Here is a 20256-nt window from a genome sequence, read left to right on the forward strand (position 1 = left end):
TTACTTGTTTACTGTTGTTTAAAAAAAAAGATATTGTTTTTAAAACAGATTAGACATCCCATAATATTAAAAAATTGTTTTTACTTGTTTACTGTTGTTTAAAAAAAAAGATATTGTTTTTAAAACAGATGGGACATCCACTAATATTAAAAAATTGTTTTTACTTGTTTACTGTTGTTTTAAAAAAAGATATTGTTTTTAAAACAGATGGGACATCCACTAATATTAAAAAAATTGTTTTTACTTGTTTACTGTTGTTTAAAAAAAAAAGATATTGTTTTTAAAACAGATTAGACATCCCATAATATTAAAAAATTGTTTCTACTTGGTTACTGTTGTTTAAAAAAAAAGATATTGTTTTTAAAACAGATTAGACATCCCATAATATTAAAAATTGTTTTTATTTGTTTACTGTTGTTTAAAAAAAAGATATTGTTTTTAAAACAGATTAGACATCCCATAATATTAAAAATTGTTTTTACTTGTTTACTGTTGTTTATTAAAAAAGATATTGTTTTTAAAACAGATAAGACATCCCATAATATTTAAAATATGTTTTTATTTGTTTACTGTTGTTTAAAAAAAAAGATATTGTTTTTAAAACAGATTAGACATTCCATAATATTAAAAAATTGTTTTTACTTGTTTACTGTTGTTTAAAAAAAGATATTGTTTTTAAGACAGATTAGACATCCCATAATATTAAAAAAATGTTTTTACTTATTTACTGTTGTTTAAAAAAAAAGATATTGTTTTTAAAACAGATTAGACATCCACTAATATTAAACAAATTTTTTTACTCATTTACTGTTGTTTAAAAACAGATACTGTTTTTAAAACAGATTAGACATCCTATAATATTAAAAAATTGTTTTTACTTGTTTACTGTTGTTTAAAAAAAAAGATATTGTTTTTAAAACAGATTAGACATCCACTAATATTAAAACATTGTTTTTACTTGTTTATTGTTGTTTAAAAAAAAGATATTGTTTTTAAAACAGATTAGACATCCACTAATATTAAAAAATTGTTTTTACTTGTTTACTGTTGTTTAAAAAAAAAGATATTGTTTTTAAAACAGATTAGACATCCAGTGATCCACTAATATTTAAAAAATTGTTTTTACTTGTTTACTGTTGTTTAAAAAAAAAAGATATTGTTTTTAAAACAGATAAGACATCCCATAATATTAAAAAAATGTTTTTACTTGTTTACTGTTGTTTAAAAAAAAAAAAGATATTGCTTTAAAAACAGATTAGACATCCACTAATATTAAAAAATTGTTTTTACTTGTTTACTGTTGTTTAAAAAAAAAGATATTGTTTTTAAAACAGATTAGACAGCCCATAATATTAAAAAAATGTTTTTACTTGTTTACTGTTGTTTAAAAAAAGATACTGTTTTTAAAACAGATTAGACATCCCATAATATTAAAAAATTGTTTTTACTTGTTTACTGTTGTTTTTAAAAAAAAGATATTGTTTTTAAAACAGATTAGACATCCCATAATATTAAAAAATTGTTTTTACTTGTTTACTGTTGTTTAAAAAAAGATATTGTTTTTAAAACAGATTAGAATCCCACATTATTAAAAAATTGTTTTTATTTGTTTACTGTTGTTTAAAAAAAAGATATTGTTTTTAAAACAGATTAGAATCCCATAATATTAAAAAATTGTTTTTATTTGTTTACTGTTGTTTAAAAAAAAGATATTGTTTTTAAAACAGATTAGAATCCCATAATATTAAAAAATTGTTTTTATTTGTTTACTGTTGTTTAAAAAAAGATATTGTTTTTAAAACAGATTAGACATCCCATAATATTAAAAAATTGTGTTTACTTGTTTACAGTTGTTTAAAAAAAAAAGATATTGTTTTTAAAACAGATTAGACATCCCATAATATTAAAAATTGTTTTTACTTGTTTACTGTTGTTTAAAAAAAGATATTGTTTTTAAAACAGATTAGAATCCCATAATATTAAAAAATTGTTTTTATTTGTTTACTGTTGTTTAAAAAAAAAAGATATTGTTTTTAAAATAGATTAGAATCCCATAATATTAAAAAATTGTTTTTATTTGTTTACTGTTGTTTAAAAAAAGATATTGTTTTTAAAACAGATTAGACATCCCATAATATTAAAAAATTCTTTTTACTTGTTTACTGTTGATTAAAAAAAAATTGTTTTTAAAACAGATTAGACATCCCATAATATTAAAAAAAATTTTTACTTGTTATTTAAAAAAAAGATATTGTTTTTAAAACAGATTAGACATCCCATAATATTAAAAAATTGTTTTTACTTGTTTACTGTTGTTTAAAAAAAAAGATATTGTTTTTAAAACAGATTAGACATCCACTTATATTAAAAAATTGTTTTTAATTGTTTACTGTTGTTTAAGAAAAGATACTGTTTTTAAAACAGATTAGACATCCCATAATATTAAAAAAAAATTTTTACTTGTTTACTGTTGTTTAAAAAAAGATACTGTTTTATAAACAGATTAGAAATCTACTTATATTAAAATATTGTTTTTACTTGTTTACTGTTGTTTTAAAAAAAAGATATTGTTTTAAAAACAGATTAGACATCCACTAATATTAAAAAATTGTTTTTACTTGTTTACTGTTCTTTAAAAAAAGATATTTTTTTAAAACAGATTAGACATCCCATAACATTAAAAAATTTTTTTATTTTTTTACTGTTGTTTAAAAAAAAAAGATATTGTTTTTAAGACAGATTAGACATCCACTAATATTAAACAAATTTTTTTACTTATTTACTGTTGTTTAAAAACAGATACTGTTTTTCAAACAGATTAGACATCCTATAATATTAAGAAATTGTTTTTACCTGTTTACTGTTGTTTAAAAAAAAAGATATTGTTTTAAAAACAGATTAGACATCCACTAATATTAAAAAATTGTTTTTACTTGTTTATTGTTGTTTAAAAAAAAGATATTGTTTGTAAAACAGATTCGACATCAACTAATATTAAAAAATTGTTTTTACTTGTTTACTGTTGTTTAAAAAAAAAAGATATTGTTTTTAAGACAGATTAGACATCCAGTGATCCACTAATATTTAAAAAATTGTTTTTACTTGTTTAATGTTGTTTAAAAAAAAAGATATTGTTTTTAAAACAGATAAGACATCCCATAATATTAAAAAAATGTTTTTACTTGGTTACTGTTGTTTAAAAAAAAAGATATTGTTTTTAAAACAGATTAGACATCCCATAATATTAAAAATTGTTTTTATTTGTTTACTGTTGTTTAAAAAAAAGATATTGTTTTTAAAACAGATTAGACATCCCATAATATTAAAAATTGTTTTTACTTGTTTACTGTTGTTTAATAAAAAAGATATTGTTTTTAAAACAGATTAGACATCCCATAATATTTAAAATATGTTTTTATTTGTTTACTGTTGTTTAAAAAAAAAGATATTGTTTTTAAAACAGATTAGACATTCCATAATATTAAAAAATTGTTTTTACTTGTTTACTGTTGTTTAAAAAAAGATATTGTTTTTAAAACAGATTAGACATCCCATAATATTAAAAAAATGTTTTTACTTATTTACTGTTGTTTAAAAAAAAAAGATATTGTTTTTAAAACAGATTAGACATCCACTAATATTAAACAAATTTTTTTACTCATTTACTGTTGTTTAAAAACAGATACTGTTTTTAAAACAGATTAGACATCCTATAATATTAAAAAATTGTTTTTACTTGTTTACTGTTGTTTAAAAAAAAAGATATTGTTTTTAAAACAGATTAGACATCCACTAATATTAAAACATTGTTTTTACTTGTTTATTGTTGTTTAAAAAAAGATATTGTTTTTAAAACAGATTAGACATCCACTAATATTAAAAAATTGTTTTTACTTGTTTACTGTTGTTTAAAAAAAAAGATATTGTTTTTAAAACAGATTAGACATCCAGTGATCCACTAATATTTAAAAAATGGTTTTTACTTGTTTACTGTTGTTTAAAAAAAAAGATATTGTTTTTAAAACAGATAAGACATCCCATAATATTAAAAAAATGTTTTTACTTGTTTACTGTTGTTTTAAAAAAAAAAAGATATTGCTTTAAAAACAGATTAGACATCCACTAATATTAAAAAATTGTTTTTACTTGTTTACTGTTGTTTAAAAAAAAAGATATTGTTTTTAAAACAGATTAGACATCCCATAATATTAACAAAAATTTTTTTACTTGTTTACTGTTGTTTAAAAAAAGATACTGTTTTTAAAACAGATTAGACATCCCATAATATTAAAAAATTGTTTTTACTTGTTTACTGTTGTTTTTAAAAATAAGATATTGTTTTTAAAACAGATTAGACATCCCATAATATTAAAAAATTGTTTTTACTTGTGTACTGTTGTTTAAAAAAAGATATTGTTTTTAAAACAGATTAGAATCCCACATTATTAAAAAATTGTTTTTATTTGTTTACTGTTGTTTAAAAAAAAGATATTGTTTTTAAAACAGATTAGAATCCCATAATATTAAAAAATTGTTTTTATTTGTTTACTGTTGTTTAAAAAAAGATATTGTTTTTAAAACAGATTAGACATCCCATAATATTAAAAAATTGTGTTTACTTGTTTACAGTTGTTTAAAAAAAAAAGATATTGTTTTTAAAACAGATTAGACATCCCATAATATTAAAAATTTTTTTTACTTGTTTACTGTTGTTTAAAAAAAGATATTGTTTTTAAAACAGATTAGAATCCCATAATATTAAAAAATTGTTTTTATTTGTTTACTGTTGTTTAAAAAAAAAAGATATTGTTTTAAAAACAGATTAGACATCCACTAATATTAAAAAATTGTTTTTACTTGTTTACTGTTCTTTAAAAAAAGATATTTTTTAAAACAGATTAGACATCCCATAACATTAAAAAATTTTGTTATTTTTTTACTGTTGTTTAAAAAAAAAAGATATTGTTTTTAAGACAGATTAGACATCCACTAATATTAAACAAATTTTTTTACTTATTTACTGTTGTTTAAAAACAGATACTGTTTTTCAAACAGATTAGACATCCTATGATATTAAGAAATTGTTTTTACCTGTTTACTGTTGTTTAAAAAAAAAGATATTGTTTTAAAAACAGATTAGACATCCACTAATATTAAAAAATTGTTTTTACTTGTTTATTGTTGTTAAAAAAAAAGATATTGTTTGTAAAACAGATTCGACATCAACTAATATTGAAAAATTGTTTTTACTTGTTTACTGTTGTTTAAAAAAAAAAGATATTGTTTTTAAGACAGATTAGACATCCAGTGATCCACTAATATTTAAAAAATTGTTTTTACTTGTTTAATGTTGTTAAAAAAAAAAGATATTGTTTTTAAAACAGATAAGACATCCCATAATATTAAAAAAATGTGTTTACTTGTTTACTGTTGTTTAAAAAAAAAAGATATTGTTTTTAAAATAGATTAGAATCCCATAATATTAAAAAATTGTTTTTATTTGTTTACTGTTGTTTAAAAAAAGATATTGTTTTTAAAACAGATTAGACATCCCATAATATTAAAAAATTCTTTTTACTTGTTTACTGTTGATTAAAAAAAAATTGTTTTTAAAACAGATTAGACATCCCATAATATTAAAAAATTTTTTTACTTGTTATTTAAAAAAAAGATATTGTTTTTAAAACAGATTAGACATCCCATAATATTAAAAAATTGTTTTTACTTGTTTACTGTTGTTTAAAAAAAAAGATATTGTTTTTAAAACAGATTAGACATCCACTTATATTAAAAAATTGTTTTTAATTGTTTACTGTTGTTTAAGAAAAGATACTGTTTTTAAAACAGATTAGACATCCCATAATATTAAAAAAAAATTTTTACTTGTTTACTGTTGTTTAAAAAAAGATACTGTTTTATAAACAGATTAGAAATCTACTTATATTAAAAAATTGTTTTTACTTGTTTACTGTTGTTTTAAAAAAAAGATATTGTTTTAAAAACAGATTAGACATCCACTAATATTAAAAAATTGTTTTTACTTGTTTACTGTTCTTTAAAAAAAGATATTTTTTAAAACAGATTAGACATCCCATAACATTAAAAAATTTTGTTATTTTTTTACTGTTGTTTAAAAAAAAAAGATATTGTTTTTAAGACAGATTAGACATCCACTAATATTAAACAAATTTTTTTACTTATTTACTGTTGTTTAAAAACAGATACTGTTTTTCAAACAGATTAGACATCCTATAATATTAAGAAATTGTTTTTACCTGTTTACTGTTGTTTAAAAAAAAAGATATTGTTTTAAAAACAGATTAGACATCCACTAATATTAAAAAATTGTTTTTACTTGTTTATTGTTGTTAAAAAAAAAGATATTGTTTGTAAAACAGATTCGACATCAACTAATATTGAAAAATTGTTTTTACTTGTTTACTGTTGTTTAAAAAAAAAGATATTGTTTTTAAGACAGATTAGACATCCAGTGATCCACTAATATTTAAAAAATTGTTTTTACTTGTTTAATGTTGTTTAAAAAAAAAGATATTGTTTTTAAAACAGATAAGACATCCCATAATATTAAAAAAATGTTTTTACTTGTTTACTGTTGTTTTAAAAAAAAAAAGATATTGCTTTAAAAACAGATTAGACATCCACTAATATTAAAAAATTGTTTTTACTTGTTTACTGTTGTTTAAAAAAAAAGATATTGTTTTTAAAACAGATTAGACATCCCATAATATTAACAAAAATTTTTTTACTTGTTTACTGTTGTTTAAAAAAAGATACTGTTTTTAAAACAGATTAGACATCCCATAATATTAAAAAATTGTTTTTACTTGTTTACTGTTGTTTTTAAAAAAAAGATATTGTTTTTAAAACAGATTAGACATCCCATAATATTAAAAAATTGTTTTTACTTGTTTACTGTTGTTTAAAAAAAAAAAAAGATATTGTTTTTAAAACAGATTAGACATCCCATAATATTAAAAAATTGTTTTTACTTGTTTACAGTTGTTTAAAAAAAAAGATATTGTTTTTAAAACAGATTAGACATCCCATAATATTAAAAAATTGTTTTTACTTGTTTACTGTTGTTTAAAAAAAGATATTGTTTTAAAAACAGATTAGAATCCCACATTATTAAAAAATTGTTTTTATTTGTTTACTGTTGTTTAAAAAAAAGATATTGTTTTTAAAACAGATTAGAATCCCATAATATTAAAAAATTGTTTTTATTTGTTTACTGTTGTTTAAAAAAAAGATATTGTTTTTAAAACAGATTAGAATCCCATAATATTAAAAAATTGTTTTTATTTGTTTACTGTTGTTTAAAAAAAGATATTGTTTTTAAAACAGATTAGACATCCCATAATATTAAAAAATTGTGTTTACTTGTTTACAGTTTTTTAAAAAAAAAGATATTGTTTTTAAAACAGATTAGACATCCCATAATATTAAAAATTGTTTTTACTTGTTTACTGTTGTTTAAAAAAAGATATTGTTTTTAAAACAGATTAGAATCCCATAATATTAAAAAATTGTTTTTATTTGTTTACTGTTGTTTAAAAAAAAAAGATATTGTTTTTAAAATAGATTAGAATCCCATAATATTAAAAAATTGTTTTTATTTGTTTACTGTTTTTTAAAAAAAGATATTGTTTTTAAAACAGATTAGACATCCCATAATATTAAAAAATTGTTTTTACTTGTTTACTGTTGTTTAAAAAAAAATTGTTTTTAAAACAGATTAGACATCCCATAATATTAAAAAATTGTTATTACTTGTTATTTAAAAAAAAGATATTGTTTTTAAAACAGATTAGACATCCCATAATATTAAAAAATTGTTTTTACTTGTTTACTGTTGTTAAAAAATAGATATTGTTTTTAAAACAGATTAGACATCCACTAATATTAAAAAATTGTTTTTAATTGTTTACTGTTGTTTAAGAAAAGATACTGTTTTTAAAACAGATTAGACATCCCATAATATTAAAAAAAAATTTTTACTTGTTTACTGTTGTTTAAAAAAAGATATTGTTTTTAAAACAGATTAGAAATCTACTTATATTAAAAAATTGTTTTTACTTGTTTACTGTTGTTTTAAAAAAAAGATATTGTTTTAAAAACAGATTAGACATCCACTAATATTAAAAAATTGTTTTTACTTGTTTACTGTTCTTTAAAAAAAGATATTTTTTTAAAACAGATTAGACATCCCATAACATTAAAAAAAAATTGTATTTGTTTACTGTTGTTTAAAAAAAAAGATATTGTTTTTAAAACAGATTAGACATCCACTAATATTAAACAAATTTTTTTACTTATTTACTGTTGTTTAAAAACAGATACTGTTTTTCACACAGATTAGACATCCTATAATATTAAGAAATTGTTTTTACCTGTTTACTGTTGTTTAAAAAAAAAGATATTGTTTTAAAAACAGATTAGACATCCACTAATATTAAAAAATTGTTTTTACTTGTTTATTGTTGTTTAAAAAAAAGATATTGTTTGTAAAACAGATTCGACATCAACTAATATTAAAAAATTGTTTTTACTTGTTTACTGTTGTTTAAAAAAAAAAGATATTGTTTTTAAGACAGATTAGACATCCAGTGATCCACTAATATTTAAAAAATTGTTTTTACTTGTTTAATGTTGTTTATAAAAAAAGATATTGTTTTTAAAACAGATAAGACATCCCATAATATTAAAAAAATGTTTTTACTTGTTTACTGTTGTTTTAAAAAAAAAAAGATATTGCTTTAAAAACAGATTAGACATCCACTAATATTAAAAAATTGTTTTTACTTGTTTACTGTTGTTTAAAAAAAAAGATATTGTTTTTAAAACAGATTAGACATCCCATAATATTAAAAAAAATTTTTTTACTTTTTTACTGTTGTTTAAAAAAAGATACTGTTTTTAAAACAGATTAGACATCCCATAATATTAAAAAATTGTTTTTACTTGTTTACTGTTGTTTTAAAAAAAAGATATTGTTTTAAAAACAGATTAGACATCCACTAATATTAAAAAATTGTTTTTACTTGTTTACTGTTCTTTAAAAAAAGATATTTTTTTAAAACAGATTAGACATCCCATAAAATTAAAAAAATTTTTTATTTTTTTACTGTTGTTTAAAAAAAAAAGATGTTGTTTTTAAGACAGATTAGACATCCACTAATATTAAACAAATTTTTTTACTTATTTACTGTTGTTTAAAAACAGATACTGTTTTTCAAACAGATTAGACATCCTATAATATTAAGAAATTGTTTTTACCTGTTTACTGTTGTTTAAAAAAAAAGATATTGTTTTAAAAACAGATTAGACATCCACTAATATTAAAAAATTGTTTTTACTTGTTTATTGTTGTTAAAAAAAAAGATATTGTTTGTAAAACAGATTCGACATCAACTAATATTAAAAAATTGTTTTTACTTGTTTACTGTTGTTTAAAAAAAAAGATATTGTTTTTAAGACAGATTAGACATCCAGTGATCCACTAATATTTAAAAAATTGTTTTTACTTGTTTAATGTTGTTTAAAAAAAAAGATATTGTTTTTAAAACAGATAAGACATCCCATAATATTAAAAAAATGTTTTTACTTGTTTACTGTTGTTTAAAAAAAAAAAGATATTGCTTTAAAAACAGATTAGACATCCACTAATATTAAAAAATTGTTTTTACTTGTTTACTGTTGTTTAAAAAAAAAGATATTGTTTTTAAAACAGATTAGACATCCCATAATATTAAAAAAAATTTTTTTACTTGTTTACTGTTGTTTAAAAAAAGATACTGTTTTTAAAACAGATTAGACATCCCATAATATTAAAAAATTGTTTTTACTTGTTTACTGTTGTTTTTAAAAAAAAGATATTGTTTTTAAAACAGATTAGACATCCCATAATATTAAAAAATTGTTTTTACTTGTTTACTGTTGTTTAAAAAAAAAAAGATATTGTTTTTAAAACAGATTAGACATCCCATAATATTAAAAAATTGTTTTTACTTGTTTACAGTTGTTTAAAAAAAAAGATATTGTTTTTAAAACAGATTAGACATCCCATATTATTAAAACATTGTTTTTACTTGTTTACTGTTGTTTAAAAAAAAAAGATATTGTTTTTAAAACAGATTAGACATCCAGTTATCCACTAATATTAAAAAATTGTTTTTACTTGTTTACTGTTGTTTAGAAACAGATACTGTTTTTAAAACAGATTAGACATCCCATAATATTTAAAAAATGTTTTTACTTGTTTACTGTTGTTTTAAAGAAACAAGATATTGTTTTTAAAACAGATTAGACATCCACTAATATTAAAAAATTGTTTTTACTTGTTTACTGTTGTTTAAAAAAAGATACTGTTTTTAAAACAGATTAGACATCCCATAATATTAAAAAAAAAATTTTACTTGTTTACTGTTGTTTAAAAAAAAGATACTGTTTTTAAAACAGATTAGAAATCTACTTATATGAAAAAATTGTTTTTACTTGTTTACTGTTGTTTTAAAAAAAAGATATTGTTTTAAAAACAGATTAGACATCCACTAATATTAAAAAATTGTTTTTATTTGTTTACTGTTGTTTTAAAAAAAAGATATTGTTTTAAAAACAGATTAGACATCCACTAATATTAAAAAATTGTTTTTACTTGTTTACTGTTGTTTACAAAAAGATATTGTTTTTAAAACAGATAAGACATCCCATAATATTAAAAAAAATTTTTATTTGTTTACTGTTGTTTAAAAAAAAGATATTGTTTTTAAAACAGATTAGACATCCCATAATATTAAAAAATTGTTTTTACTTGTTTACTGTTGTTTAAAAAAAAGATATTGTTTTTAAAACAGATTCGACATCAACTAATATTAAAAAATTGTTTTTACTTGTTTACTGTTGTTTAAAAAAAAAAGATATTGTTTTTAAGACAGATTAGACATCCAGTGATCCACTAATATTTAAAAAATTGTTTTTACTTGTTTAATGTTGTTTAAAAAAAAAGATATTGTTTTTAAAACAGATAAGACATCCCATAATATTAAAAAAATGTTTTTACTTGTTTACTGTTGTTTTAAAAAAAAAAAGATATTGCTTTAAAAACAGATTAGACATCCACTAATATTAAAAAATTGTTTTTACTTGTTTACTGTTGTTTAAAAAAAGATACTGTTTTTAAAACAGATTAGACATCCCATAATATTAAAAAAAATTTTTTTACTTGTTTACTGTTGTTTAAAAAAAGATACTGTTTTTAAAACAGATTAGACATCCCATAATATTAAAAAATTGTTTTTACTTGTTTACTGTTGTTTTTAAAAAAAAGATATTGTTTTTAAAACAGATTAGACATCCCATAATATTAAAAAATTGTTTTTACTTGTTTACTGTTGTTTAAAAAAAAAAAGATATTGTTTTTAAAACAGATTAGACATCCCATAATATTAAAAAATTGTTTTTACTTGTTTACAGTTGTTTAAAAAAAAAGATATTGTTTTTAAAAAAGATTAGACATCCCATATTATTAAAAAATTGTTTTTACTTGTTTACTGTTGTTTTAAAAAAAAAGATATTGTTTTTAAAACAGATTAGACATCCAGTTATCCACTAATATTAAAAAATTGTTTTTACTTGTTTACTGTTGTTTAGAAACAGATACTGTTTTTAAAACAGATTAGACATCCCATAATATTTAAAAAATGTTTTTACTTGTTTACTGTTGTTTTAAAGAAACAAGATATTGTTTTTATAACAGATTAGACATTCACTAATATTAAAAAATTGTTTTTACTTGTTTACTGTTGTTTAAAAAAAGATACTGTTTTTAAAACAGATTAGACATCCCATAATATTAAAAAAATTTTTTTACTTGTTTACTGTTGTTTAAAAAAAAGATACTGTTTTTAAAACAGATTAGAAATCTACTTATATTAAAAAATTGTTTTTACTTGTTTACTGTTGTTTTAAAAAAAAGATATTGTTTTAAAAACAGATTAGACATCCACTAATATTAAAAAATTGTTTTTATTTGTTTACTGTTGTTTTAAAAAAAAGATATTGTTTTAAAAACAGATTAGACATCCACTAATATTAAAACATTGTTTTTACTTGTTTACTGTTGTTTACAAAAAGATATTGTTTTTAAAACAGACTAGACATCCCATAATATTAAAAAAAATTTTTATTTGTTTACTGTTGTTTAAAAAAAAGATATTGTTTTTAAAACAGATTAGACATCCCATAATATTAAAAAATTGTTTTTACTTGTTTACTGTTGTTTAAAAAAAAGATATTGTTTTTAAAACAGATTAGACATCCACTAATATTAAACAAATTTTTTTACTTATTTACTGTTGTTTAAAAACAGATACTGTTTTTAAAACAGATTAGACATCCTATAATATAAAAAAATTGTTTTTACTTGTTTACTGTTGTTTAAAAAAAAAGATATTGTTTTTAAAACAGATTAGACATCCAGTGATCCACTAATATTTAAAAAATTGTTTTTACTTGTTTACTGTTGTTTAAAAAAAAAGATATTGTTTTTAAAACAGATAAGACATCCCATAATATTAAAAAAATGTTTTTACTTGTTTACTGTTGTTTTAAAAAAAAAAGATATTGTTTTTAAAACAGATTAGACATCCACTAATATTAAAAAATTGTTTTTACTTGTTTACTGTTGTTTAAAAAAAAAGATATTGTTTTTAAAACAGATTAGACATCCTATAATATTAAAAAAAAATTTTTTACTTGTTTACTGTTGTTTAAAAAAAGATACTGTGTTTAAAACAGATTAGACATCCCATAATATTAAAAAATTGTTTTTACTTGTTTACTGTTGTTTTTAAAAAAAAGATATTGTTTTTAAAACAGATTAGATCCCATAATATTAAAAAATTGTTTTTACTTGTTTACTGTTGTTTAAAAAAAGATATTGTTTTTAAAACAGATTAGACATCCACTAATATTAAAAAATTGTTTTTATTTGTTTACTGTTGTTTAAAAAAAAGATATTGTTTTTAAAACAGATTAGAATCCCATAATATTAAAAAATTGTTTTTATTTGTTTACTGTTGTTTAAAAAAAAGATATTGTTTTTAAAACAGATTAGAATCCCATAATATTAAAAAATTGTTTTTATTTGTTTACTGTTGTTTAAAAAAAGGTACTGTTTTTAAAACAGATTAGACATCCCATAATATTAAAAAATTGTGTTTACTTGTTTACAGTTGATTAAAAAAAAGATATTGTTTTTAAAACAGATTAGACATCCCATAATATTAAAAATTGTTTTTACTTGTTTACTGTTGTTTAAAAAAAGATATTGTTTTTAAAACAGATTAGAATCCCATAATATTAAAAAATTGTTTTTATTTGTTTACTGTTGTTTTAAAAAAAAAAGATATTGTTTTTAAAATAGATTAGAATCCCATAATATTAAAAAATTGTTTTTATTTGTTTACTGTTGTTTAAAAAAAGATATTGTTTTTAAAACAGATTAGACATCCCATAATATTAAAAAATTGTTTTTACTTGTTTACTGTTGTTTAAAAAAAAATTGTTTTTAAAAACGATTAGACATCCCATAATATTAAAAATTTTTTTTACTTGTTATTTAAAAAAAAGATATTGTTTTTAAAACAGATTAGACATCACATAATATTAAAAAATTGTTTTTACTTGTTTACTGTTGTTAAAAAAAAGATATTGTTTTTAAAACAGATTAGACATCCCTTAATATTAAAAAAAAATTTTTACTTGTTTACTGTTGTTTAAAAAAAGATACTGTTTTTCAAACAGATTAGACATCCTATAATATTAAGAAATTGTTTTTACCTGTTTACTGTTGTTTAAAAAAAAAGATATTGTTTTAAAAACAGATTAGACATCCACTAATATTAAAAAATTGTTTTTACTTGTTTATTGTTGTTTAAAAAAAAGATATTGTTTTTAAAACAGATTCGACATCAACTAATATTAAAAAATTGTTTTTACTTGTTTACTGTTGTTTAAAAAAAAAAGATATTGTTTTTAAGACAGATTAGACATCCAGTGATCCACTAATATTTAAAAAATTGTTTTTACTTGTTTAATGTTGTTTAAAAAAAAAGATATTGTTTTTAAAACAGATAAGACATCCCATAATATTAAAAAAATGTTTTTACTTGTTTACTGTTGTTTAAAAAAAAAAAGATATTGCTTTAAAAACAGATTAGACATCCACTAATATTAAAAAATTGTTTTTACTTGTTTACTGTTGTTTAAAAAAAAGATATTGTTTTTAAAACAGATTAGACATCCCATAATATTAAAAAAAAATTTTTTACTTGTTTACTGTTGTTTAAAAAAAGATACTGTTTTTAAAACAGATTAGACATCCCATAATATTAAAAAATTGTTTTTACTTGTTTACTGTTGTTTTTAAAAAAAAGATATTGTTTTTAAAACAGATTAGACATCCCATAATATTAAAAAATTGTTTTTACTTGTTTACTGTTGTTTAAAAAAAAAAAGATATTGTTTTTAAAACAGATTAGACATCCCATAATATTAAAAAATTGTTTTTACTTGTTTACAGTTGTTTAAAAAAAAAGATATTGTTTTTAAAAAAGATTAGACATCCCATATTATTAAAAAATTGTTTTTACTTGTTTACTGTTGTTTAAAAAAAAAAGATATTGTTTTTAAAACAGATTAGACATCCAGTTATCCACTAATATTAAAAAATTGTTTTTACTTGTTTACTGTTGTTTAGAAACAGATACTGTTTTTAAAACAGATTAGACATCCCATAATATTTAAAAAATGTTTTTACTTGTTTACTGTTGTTTTAAAGAAACAAGATATTGTTTTTAAAACAGATTAGACATCCACTAATATTAAAAAATTGTTTTTACTTGTTTACTGTTGTTTAAAAAAAAGATACTGTTTTTAAAACAGATTAGAAATCTACTTATATTAAAAAATTGTTTTTACTTGTTTACTGTTGTTTTAAAAAAAAGATATTGTTTTAAAAACAGATTAGACATCCACTAATATTAAAAAATTGTTTTTATTTGTTTACTGTTGTTTTAAAAAAAAGATATTGTTTTAAAAACAGATTAGACATCCACTAATATTAAAACATTGTTTTTACTTGTTTACTGTTGTTTACAAAAAGATATTGTTTTTAAAACAGACTAGACATCCCATAATATTAAAAAAAAATTTTATTTGTTTACTGTTGTTAAAAAAAAAGATATTGTTTTTAAAACAGATTAGACATCCCATAATATTAAAAAATTGTTTTTACTTGTTTACTGTTGTTTAAAAAAAAGATATTGTTTTTAAAACAGATTAGACATCCACTAATATTAAACAAATTTTTTTACTTATTTACTGTTGTTTAAAAACAGATACTGTTTTTAAAACAGATTAGACATCCTATAATATTAAAAAATTGTTTTTACTTGTTTACTGTTGTTTAAAAAAAAAGATATTGTTTTTAAAACAGATTAGACATCCAGTGATCCACTAATATTTAAAAAATTGTTTTTACTTGTTTACTGTTGTTTAAAAAAAAAGATATTGTTTTTAAAACAGATAAGACATCCCATAATATTAAAAAAATGTTTTTACTTGTTTACTGTTGTTTTAAAAAAAAAAGATATTGTTTTTAAAACAGATTAGACATCCACTAATATTAAAAAATTGTTTTTACTTGTTTACTGTTGTTTAAAAAAAAAGATATTGTTTTTAAAACAGATTAGACATCCTATAATATTAAAAAAAAATTTTTTACTTGTTTACTGTTGTTTAAAAAAAGATACTGTGTTTAAAACAGATTAGACATCCCATAATATTAAAAAATTGTTTTTACTTGTTTACTGTTGTTTTTAAAAAAAAGATATTGTTTTTAAAACAGATTAGACATCCCATAATATTAAAAAATTGTTTTTACTTGTTTACTGTTGTTTAAAAAAAGATATTGTTTTTAAAACAGATTAGACATCCACTAATATTAAAAAATTGTTTTTATTTGTTTACTGTTGTTTAAAAAAAAGATATTGTTTTTAAAACAGATTAGAATCCCATAATATTAAAAAATTGTTTTTATTTGTTTACTGTTGTTTAAAAAAAAGATATTGTTTTTAAAACAGATTAGAATCCCATAATATTAAAAAATTGTTTTTATTTGTTTACTGTTGTTTAAAAAAAGGTACTGTTTTTAAAACAGATTAGACATCCCATAATATTAAAAAATTGTGTTTACTTGTTTACAGTTGATTAAAAAAAAAGATATTGTTTTTAAAACAGATTAGACATCCCATAATATTAAAAATTGTTTTTACTTGTTTACTGTTGTTTAAAAAAAGATATTGTTTTTAAAACAGATTAGAATCCCATAATATTAAAAAATTGTTTTTATTTGTTTACTGTTGTTTAAAAAAAAAAGATATTGTTTTTAAAATAGATTAGAATCCCATAATATTAAAAAATTGTTTTTATTTGTTTACTGTTGTTTAAAAAAAGATATTGTTTTTAAAACAGATTAGACATCCCATAATATTAAAAAATTGTTTTTACTTGTTTACTGTTGTTTAAAAAAAAATTGTTTTTAAAACAGATTAGACATCCCATAATATTAAAAATTTTTTTTACTTGTTATTTAAAAAAAAGATATTGTTTTTAAAACAGATTAGACATCACATAATATTAAAAAATTGTTTTTACTTGTTTACTGTTGTTAAAAAAAAGATATTGTTTTTAAAACAGATTAGACATCCCATAATATTAAAAAAAAATTTTTACTTGTTTACTGTTGTTTAAAAAAAGATACTGTTTTTCAAACAGATTAGACATCCTATAATATTAAGAAATTGTTTTTACCTGTTTACTGTTGTTTAAAAAAAAAGATATTGTTTTAAAAACAGATTAGACATCCACTAATATTAAAAAATTGTTTTTACTTGTTTATTGTTGTTTAAAAAAAAGATATTGTTTTTAAAACAGATTCGACATCAACTAATATTAAAAAATTGTTTTTACTTGTTTACTGTTGTTTAAAAAAAAAAGATATTGTTTTTAAGACAGATTAGACATCCAGTGATCCACTAATATTTAAAAAATTGTTTTTACTTGTTTAATGTTGTTTAAAAAAAAAGATATTGTTTTTAAAACAGATAAGACATCCCATAATATTAAAAAAATGTTTTTACTTGTTTACTGTTGTTTAAAAAAAAAAAAGATATTGCTTTAAAAACAGATTAGACATCTACTAATATTAAAAAATTGTTTTTACTTGTTTACTGTTGTTTAAAAAAAAGATATTGTTTTTAAAACAGATTAGACATCCCATAATATTAAAAAAAAATTTTTTACTTGTTTACTGTTGTTTAAAAAAAGATACTGTTTTTAAAACAGATTAGACATCCCATAATATTAAAAAATTGTTTTTACTTGTTTACTGTTGTTTTTAAAAAAAAGATATTGTTTTTAAAACAGATTAGACATCCCATAATATTAAAAAATTGTTTTTACTTGTTTACTGTTGTTTAAAAAAAAAAAGATATTGTTTTTAAAACACATTAGACATCCCATAATATTAAAAAATTGTTTTTACTTGTTTACAGTTGTTTAAAAAAAAAGATATTGTTTTTAAAAAAGATTAGACATCCCATATTATTAAAAAATTGTTTTTACTTGTTTACTGTTGTTTAAAAAAAAAAGATATTGTTTTTAAAACAGATTAGACATCCAGTTATCCACTAATATTAAAAAATTGTTTTTACTTGTTTACTGTTGTTTAGAAACAGATACTGTTTTTAAAACAGATTAGACATCCCATAATATTTAAAAAATGTTTTTACTTGTTTACTGTTGTTTTAAAGAAACAAGATATTGTTTTTAAAACAGATTAGACATCCACTAATATTAAAAAATTGTTTTTACTTGTTTACTGTTGTTTAAAAAAAGATACTGTTTTTAAAACAGATTAGAAATCTACTTATATTAAAAAATTGTTTTTACTTGTTTACTGTTGTTTTAAAAAAAAGATATTGTTTTAAAAACAGATTAGACATCCACTAATATTAAAAAATTGTTTTTACTTGTTTACTGTTGTTTACAAAAAGATATTGTTTTTAAAACAGATTAGACATCCCATAATATTAAAAAAATTTGTTATTTGTTAACTGTTGTTTAAAAAAAAGATATTGTTTTTAAAACAGATTAGACATCCCATAATATTAAAAAATTGTTTTTACTTGTTTACTGTTGTTTAAAAAAAAAAGATATTGTTTTTAAAACAGATTAGACATCCACTAATATTAAACAAATTTTTTTACTTATTTACTGTTGTTTAAAAACAGATACTGTTTTTAAAACAGATTAGACATCCTATAATATTAAAAAATTGTTTTTACTTGTTTACTGTTGTTTAAAAAAAAGATATTGTTTTTAAAACAGATTAGACATCCAGTGATCCACTAATATTTAAAAAATTGTTTTTACTTGTTTACTGTTGTTTAAAAAAAAAGATATTGTTTTTAAAACAGATAAGACATCCCATAATATTAAAAAAATGTTTTTACTTGTTTACTGTTGTTTTAAAAAAAAAAGATATTGTTTTTAAAACAGATTAGACATCCACTAATATTAAAAAATTGTTTTTACTTGTTTACTGTTGTTTAAAAAAAAAGATATTGTTTTTAAAACAGATTAGACATCCCATAATATAAAAAAAAATTTTTTTACTTGTTTACTGTTGTTTAAAAAAAGATACTGTTTTTAAAACAGATTAGACATCCCATAATATTAAAAAATTGTTTTTACTTGTTTACTGTTGTTTTTAAAAAAAAGATATTGTTTTTAAAACAGATTAGACATCCTATAATATTAAAAAAAATTTTTTACTTGTTTACTGTTGTTTAAAAAAAGATATTGTTTTTAAAACAGATTAGACATCCCATAATATTAAAAAATTGTTTTTATTTGTTTACTGTTGTTTAAAAAAAGATATTGTTTTTAAAACAGATTAGAATCCCATAATATTAAAAAATTGTTTTTATTTGTTTACTGTTGTTCTAAAAAAAGATATTGTTTTTAAAACAGATTAGAATCCCATAATATTAAAAAAATTGTTTTTATTTGTTTACTGTTGTTTAAAAAAAAGATATTGTTTTTAAAACAGATTAGACATCCCATAATATTAAAAAATTGTTTTTACTTGTTTACTGTTGTTTAAAAAAAAAAGATATTGTTTTTAAAACAGATTAGACATCCCATAATATTAAAAAATTGTTTTTACTTGTTTACTGTGGTTTAAAAAAAAAAGATATTGTTTTTAAGACAGATTAGACATCCAGTGATCCACTAATATTTAAAAAATTGTTTTTACTTGTTTAATGTTGTTTAAAAAAAAAGATATTGTTTTTAAAACAGATAAGACATCCCATAATATTAAAAAAATGTTTTTACTTGTTTACTGTTGTTTAAAAAAAAAAAAGATATTGCTTTAAAAACAGATTAGACATCCACTAATATTAAAAAATTGTTTTTACTTGTTTACTGTTGTTTAAAAAAAAAGATATTGTTTTTAAAACAGATTAGACATCCCATAATATTAAAAAAAAATTTTTTACTTGTTTACTGTTGTTTAAAAAAAGATACTGTTTTTAAAACAGATTAGACATCCCATAATATTAAAAAATTGTTTTTACTTGTTTACTGTTGTTTTTAAAAAAAAGATATTGTTTTTAAAACAGAATTGACATCCCATAATATTAAAAAATTGTTTTTACTTGTTTACTGTTGTTTAAAAAAAAAAAGATATTGTTTTTAAAACAGATTAGACATCCCATAATATTAAAAAATTGTTTTTACTTGTTTACAGTTGTTTAAAAAAAAAGATATTGTTTTTAAAAAAGATTAGACATCCCATATTATTAAAAAATTGTTTTTACTTGTTTACTGTTGTTTAAAAAAAAAAGATATTGTTTTTAAAACAGATTAGACATCCAGTTATCCACTAATATTAAAAAATTGTTTTTACTTGTTTACTGTTGTTTAGAAACATATACTGTTTTTAAAACAGATTAGACATCCCATAATATTTAAAAAATGTTTTTACTTGTTTACTGTTGTTTTAAAGAAACAAGATATTGTTTTTAAAACAGATTAGACATCCACTAATATTAAAAAATTGTTTTTACTTGTTTACTGTTGTTTAAAAAAAAGATACTGTTTTTAAAA

This window comes from Euprymna scolopes, chromosome 46 (genome assembly GCF_053919585.1).
Source record: "Euprymna scolopes isolate OS-2025 chromosome 46, ASM5391958v1, whole genome shotgun sequence".
Lineage (NCBI taxonomy): Eukaryota > Metazoa > Mollusca > Cephalopoda > Sepiida > Sepiolidae > Euprymna > Euprymna scolopes.